This window comes from Corvus brachyrhynchos, unplaced genomic scaffold (assembly GCF_000691975.1).
Source record: "Corvus brachyrhynchos isolate BGI_N302 unplaced genomic scaffold, ASM69197v1 scaffold346, whole genome shotgun sequence".
Lineage (NCBI taxonomy): Eukaryota > Metazoa > Chordata > Aves > Passeriformes > Corvidae > Corvus > Corvus brachyrhynchos.
In genome coordinates this window covers 230,307-237,393 of record NW_008238644.1, presented here as the reverse complement: position 1 = coordinate 237,393, position 7,087 = coordinate 230,307, and the positions used below count along the sequence as shown (strand labels likewise).

General features: G+C 47.0%; 1 long non-coding RNA gene across 1 annotated transcript in view; it reads left to right on the top strand.

Annotated features, from left to right (window-relative positions):
* Window positions 1-3,421: 3,421 nt before the first annotated feature.
* The window catches only part of LOC108447466, an 8,694-nt gene continuing 5,028 nt past the window's right edge, over window positions 3,422-7,087 (top strand). Inside the window, exons 1-2 of the long non-coding RNA XR_001863044.1 lie at window positions 3,422-3,618; window positions 3,726-3,890. This is a non-coding gene — a long non-coding RNA (uncharacterized LOC108447466). The remainder of the gene's footprint in view (window positions 3,619-3,725; window positions 3,891-7,087) is intronic.

Below are 7,087 nucleotides of genomic sequence, written 5' to 3'. Positions count from 1 at the left end.
TTCTTGTATTCTGGTTCATTAAATGCTGATTGGCAATGGTTTGCTAATGACTTTCCTATTTCAAATAATGCCATCATTTACAGGACTAGAAACAGCCTTTTTATTGAAATCCACTTTATCTAGAAGGGCCCTGCTTGACACATCCATTTAATCATAAAAAGCATCCAAGTCCATCTGACTATTGCAGAAACCTGAAATCTGCATTGCCTGAAGATGGAGAGGTAGATATTGGTGGACAATAGAGCAGGGCTTGTCCTGTTGTGTACCCTTTCTGCTGCAGCAGTGAGGATTTGCACCCATCTGCTGCTTCCCAGGACCGGCCAGAGGCGGTGGCTTGCAGTCTGCAGCAGTGGCTGAGGGTTGCATGGGGGATGTGAAGTTGTTAGGGATGTGGAAGCACTGTGGGGAGATGGGACGAGCCTTGAAGCTGTGTTTTCATGGGGGAAATAAGAACACGGCCAGCCTGAGGAAAATATACAGCTAAAACATGAATGCTGGACTTAGCAACCAGAGTCCATCTCTGCCAGGAGTGGAGGGTGGCAGGCAGGTCTCTGAGATGCCTCCTCCTGCCATGCTGCTCCCAGGGCTGTGCTGCACCCACTGCTGCTGTCAGCATCCCTGCCTTGCCTAGGAAACAGCATTTCACTGCCCTGTACTTTGTGGATGGGGTTCCTCACCCTGTCTGAGGCTCTGTGATTTATGCAGCAGCTTGTCTGCAGGCTGTTTGCAGAGTTGTCTGCTGCTGATAAGTTGGTGTGGTGGCCCGCATGTTTCTGGCCCCTGGCCAGGTACGGGGAGCACTTCCTGAGACACCATCTGCTCCTTACTTGTGTGTTTGGGTGCTGCCAATCAGCCCTTGAGTGCCATCACCTGCATGGCCTCCAACCTAACTCAAGTAGTTTATGGGAGCTCTGCAGGGAATTGTCCAAGTGCTCCCTGGGGCCTTCTGTGGGCAGGGTGGTCCTGCGGATATGCTGTTGGCTCTGCCATGCCCCTGGCTGGCCTGTGGGGATGATCAGAGGGTGTGGGAGAACACAGTGGCACTGGAAGGCCAGGAGCAGGCCTCCACCACCACCTGGAGAGGACAGAAGGGCTGAGCAATAGTCCCAGCTCACAAGGGAGCTGCAAGAGGCAGCTGGAGCAGGGCTGCCGGGGGATGGAGGCAAACGTCAGCCCTCAGAGGAGGAAGCAAAGCCCTGAGGCTCCTGATGCATCATCACAAGGGACTGTGGGGAGCAGGGATGTGGTGGTGAGCACAAGCGATGTTCCTGCTGCGCTCCACAGGGTGCAGGTCTTGAATGTGTCTCTCACAGAGCTTTTATTTTTGTTTTCCTGGGGAAAAGTACACTTCAGCATCTCTTCTTGCTATGTCACTTCTTCCTCTTATAGCCAGACTGGGAAGCATGAGTGCTTGAACATCTGTTGTGATTCTGGGGTTGTGGCTTGGTTTGGTTTTTTGGTTTTAATAGAACTTGTTCAGCACTGACAAGCAGTGAGCAAAGACTCTTTGGGCACTTTGATTCCCTTGATTGCTGATTTTTGTTTACTTCAACCTCTTGAAAAGCAAAGCACTTCTTATCTCTTCACAGGAGATGAAGCCATTTCTTCAGCTGCAGCCTACTTTAAAAGGGTGTTTTTCTGATGCCTGTGTTTTCCCCTGAGAAAACATAAAACACAATGGAAGGAGTTTAAGCAAAAAGCCAAAGTCCTTGGACTCCAAAGGCATCAAAGCTGAGCTACTTTCCTTTGAAAATAGTCTTGGGTGGGCTGTGATTATTCCTAGGCATTTATAATGCCACCCATCACACAGGTTTTATCCTAGCTAATTTTGTCTTACATTTCTTGATGTTTTTGTCTATTATTTTTTACTTTTGATGCACTCAGCTAAATAAGCTCGAATTTGCTCCCAGGAGAAAATCCAGCTCTGGGAGGTGGTGCAGCTTAGAACCAGGCTGTGCAGGCAGCCCTCCTGGGGAGCCCAGTCTTCCCCAGCCCAGCAGAGTGGCTTCTGCATTGGTCGTGTGTACCAGCAGACCTGTGTGTCCCCTTGCTGCCACCACCCTGGGTGTCCCCTCTCCTCTGCGCTCTAAATCAACCCCTAAAAAGCTCTTGTAATAGACTTTGCCCCTGAGCTTGAATGGCTACAAACACAAGTGACCCTGGCTGCTCTCAACATGCTCTCATGAGCCTCCGTCCGGCCAGCACAGTAAGGCAGTTTTGGTATTTTGTCTTCTGAGCAAAACGAATGGAGTCCTGCAAGTGAAACATCACCTGCTGATAGCACTGCCATGTGCTCAGTTCATTTGGATCTGGGAAGGAAACCTATGCTGCTGCAGTAGTGTTGCAGAAGGAAGGAGTAAAAGGTTAGCAGGGTCCCTCTGCAAGGAGCTGAGTGGCTGCTGTCTGTCAGTCTGTCAGTCTGTCTGGGGAAAGTGCTCTTCAGAAGCAGCTGCAGCATTAGCTGTGTCCTGTGGGGGGGTCTGAACTCTGCAAACCCAGCTGCTTTTTGGGGTGCATGTGGCATGCAGTGATGATACGGCATGAAAGGCCACAACCCTGTTCTTGAAGATGACCAGAATGGCTTGAGGCATTGATCCCACAAAGGGCTGTGCAGAGTGGCATGCTTTTAATGCAATTCAAATATGAATCCGGTCACAAGGAAAAACCATCTGTAAGTCAGTCTTGAGCTGAGCTGTGCTCAGCCAGCCCCTGCAGGTGGCTGTGGGAAGCATCAAACGCTTCAAAAACACTTTGGGCAGGAGCAGGCATCAAAAACATCCCAATATGCTGCAAGGCTGCAGGGAAGGGTGTGTGTCCCAGGCTGGGTGTCCTTCCATGCAATGCCTGGGGTAGTCCCATTCCTTCCATCACCTGGCTCTTAGTGACTTAAACTAGGCAAGAAACATTGAAGATTTGCTGCAGAAATTGTGTTCACAAAGTCAGATCTTGAGGTGTGGGTATTTTTCTTATGGGCCTCACTCATGCCAGGGGCAAAGTCCTCTAGTTCCAAAACCTGGCCTGTCCAATTGGCCTTTAAAAATATATCAGGCAAAAAGTTTCCCATTTTCCTACTGAAGTTACTAAAGCAGCTTTTCCTATTACTGCTTCTTTTCTTATTATTCTCTCTCCATTTCTGCTATCTATGCAATCTGCTTATTTGCATATAGTTACTTCATTAGACCTCTTTTGTTCAGATTGCTAGTTTTTAGTTTTGAGGGGTTTTTCTTAACATTAAATTTTAGCCTTGTAAATTGGCTGTTGTGTGATAGACGCAGACCAAGTGAAAGTAATGAGTTCCACAATAGAAATAATGAGATCAGGAGTAAAAAAGGTCCCAGCAATAAAAACAATGGCAAAAACCCCATGAGGGTCAGATTTTATTTTTCTAACTCACTGCTGATCAGGAATTTATCCTGCAGGAAACCGCGCTGGTATCAATGGAGTGAGAATGGTGGGTGTAACCTGACCTACAGAAGAACATGCTTCCATTTTCATTGTTTGGAGTTCCTTGGCTTCCAGAAGCCTTTCTGAATATGGTGGTTCCCTCTGTCAGTATATCAGGAGTTGGAAGTCTCCAGAGCTACTCCCTGCGAGAGTGTTGTACTTCTGCCTGTGTGGGTGAGTGACATCCCTGCCTGTGCACATCAGTTCTTTCTCATTCCTCTGTAAATGGCAGGGTGCTCTCGTTGGGTTGCATCAACATGAATGTTTACTCTCTCCACAAGGAGCATGGCCAGTGTTCTGGGACCTGAGAAAGCAGACAGATTCCAGGCAGCTGCTTTGAGGAGGATTCTTCCATCTGGATTTGCACCTTTGTGCCCATGAAGCTCAGTGGAGGAGAGACATGATCCCAACAGGACCTTTCTAGAAAAGTCAGACTGGGCTGTGAGGTACCTATGGCTTGGCTCAAATATTCTGTGGTAAAATGAAGGAGCAGCACACCTTGGACAGCTGACTGTGACGTTTGATCCAGTGAGGGCATTAGTGAAAATGGGATTGGAAAAAAGAGCTTCTAGGGAAGTTTAATCTGCAGCTGGGGGTGCAGTGGGTTTTATAGCTCCAAACACAGGGAGCTTCTGATAGCTAAAACAATGAAGGGTGCAAAAACAGTCACTTTAGGAAGTATCCGTGACTTTGTCACCCAGCCATCTGTGCCAAAAAGAAAGGAAAACAGGCAAACTGAAAAAAGAAGTGTCACACTGTTACTGCTGCTGAGTGACACAGATGCTAGATTTATTTAGAGTCTGGAACTAATAGCTGTGCTGAATGATACACAGCTGATTTGGGTGATGTATGAATACAACCCAAGTTCAAAAATTTCACAAGACAGTTTTCAAGGCAGAAATTGTTAAGAGGTGCCCTTTACACATCACCAGCTAAGTGGTGTGTGCTCACTGTTTCAGAGCTACTGTGCCAGTTGGACAACTGCCAGGCTTGTAATGCTGCTCTAAAAGGGATCACTTGCCATGCGGAGTTTTTGCTTTTTCTGTTATCCATACAGACTCACTTGAATGTTAATTTGTTCCTGGCTGCCAAGGACCTATTTCTGCAAGAAGCTGAGCCCTGTGCCTGCTGGAGGGGTTGTTCTCATCCCTGCTCCACTGGGCTGGGGCTGTAGCCACGTGTCGGGGACACTGGCTGGCTGCACTCGGGGAGCAATCTGTCATTGGGATATAAAACCTCCGGCCACAAAGGCATTTCCTTCTTTCAAAGTCCACTGCTGTGGCCTTGGCAATAAAGGGACAGCAGCTTTTTTCTCTCATGGGAGGTGACAACTGGAGAGGGCACAGGCGAGTGTTTGGAAAGGAAAAAGCCTCTTGGGTGTTTGGAACTGGGCTACTGTGATGTGCTCTGGTCTTTGGCCAGAGCCTGCCAGGGGACAACAGTGACATTGTGAATGTGGGCAGCTCAGTGTGGGTGATCCAGCCCTTGTGGGTTCAAAGCTAAAACCACCAGGATTCCTGTGCCATCAGCCCACTTCTCCCACAGTGTCTGGGCACCCTGGTCCTTCAGAGGCTGGTTGGGGATCCCTCTGGCTTGGAGGGGCCCTCAGAACTTATTTTTATCCTTCTTTTGCCTTGTTGTATTCAAGGTGGCAAAATAGCAGCCAGTGGCCTTGGCGTGGCTTCCAACAGGACTGTTTGACATCTTTCTAGTTATTTTAAATGTTTTGCAATATCTTTTGATGGGAATATATAGGTTTTCTAAGTTCCTGTGACAGAAGGGAAGACAAGCAGGGGATGTCCTGAACTGCTCAGGGGCTGCAGGTGGGAAGGGACTAAAATATTGATGGAGACTCAAGCAGGTGGGAGAGGGTAGCAATGCAAAAGGTTTGATGAGAGGCAAAGGGTCCCTGCTGGTGACATTTAATGCACAGACTGCATTTGGCACATCCCATTGTTAGCTTTATGCCAGGGCTATCAATTCTCTGGGCAAGGGAGGTGAGAGGACTCCAGGTTGCCGTAGTGGTACCACACTGATGCTGGTGTGAGGCACTGGAGCCATGGGGATGCAAGGGAAAGAACCCCCCCCACTTGTAGGTGTGTAAACCACTGGAAAGTCAAAAGGCACAGGCAAATCTCTGTTGGGTGATGTGCTTGACAAGGGGCTGGGATCTGCGCTGAACCTTCACTGATTTGATTAGAAGGCACCTAATAAATAGGTTCAAATTTACCTAAATCTTCCTCCTCGTGCTTAGTTTCTTTATCAATGTTTTTGGATGCTTAAAGAAAAATGCAATTTTTTTGTGTCTGTTTTTAGCCAAGGAAAAAAAATAGAAGACTGTTCAAAATTTGATTAAATATTTAAAGCACAGCTTCTATTTAGAAACTGGCACTTTATCAAGTTAAACAGCCCATTAAGCTCATAATCATGCTCCATCTTTTGGGGCACAATGCCTTTTGCATCTTTTGAAATCAGTATTTGTGTCATCACTCAGCACGCGCAGAGGGGAAATTAATCTTTCATTGCATTGTTTCATTTTACTGCTGACTGAAGTAATATTTTCAATATCTTTTTCATTGTTTATTTGCATTCTTTTTTTGACACATGACTTACAGAGGAAATTTGAAAACAAGTCACAAAATTGAGATCCCTGATAAGCTTCTGAAACTCCTTAAATATTCATCTTGAATATTCTACCATCAGTTGATTTGAGTAATTTCTTTTTCACTGCTAGCAGAGGCAGTCGTTCCAGCTTTGAGAATTGCTGTGGTCTTGAGGCTCTTTTGAGATTAGGTGATCAAATACTTAAAGGTGTGGCTTTTGCAAAAGAGTGGTGGTCAGTTCTGGGGGATGGAACCCAGAAAAAGCCCTGTGAAGGCCAGAAGGAGGAATTGAATCCTAGACTTCTGTACGGACTGGGGGTGTCAGAGCACCTCCCAAACGCTGGTTGAGAGATGGGGGATCACTGGCAACCACAGTGCCTGTGGCAGTAGTGGCATCCCAGGCGTGACAACTGAGGCTCTTCCAGGTCCCAAGGACTGTCTTTGCAGGGTGGGAAGTGAGTCCTCTCCCATATTCCGTGTTGTAGCGGGTTGGGTTTGTAACCAGGCAGAAACACCAATTTAGTGTAGTGGTTTGGTCCAAAATACTCATTACTGTTTATCCTCTGTGTGATAAGAATTAGGAGAAATGCAAAGCAGGCACCAAACTTGAAAGAATATAAAGAGGTTTATTAACAGACCTAAAAGAAGGAAAAAAAAAAAAATCATACCACACCTTCAGAACTCTTCTCCTCCCCCCACCTTCCTCCCTTCTACCACTGACAATGTAAAAAGACAACCCTTGAGATGTTCAGTCTGTTTACCACTTCCATAATAACTTTTGTTCAGTCCATTTAGGAAGAGGAGTCTCTCTTGCCCATGCTATGAAAACATTATCACGAGACAGCCACCCGGGTTGGTTCTCTGCTTGCATGTGAGTCCCTTCTCCCGACTTGCAGCTTTTCCCACAACTGCTTTCGAGGGTCCACTCTTGAAGGTTTTTGGGGTAAAATTTTAAGGTTGAGCCGTTCAGGAGCAAAAGTTCTCTTCACCCATCTCTGGGAACATTTCATCTCTAAGAACAGAGGCCCTTCTCCTTCCCT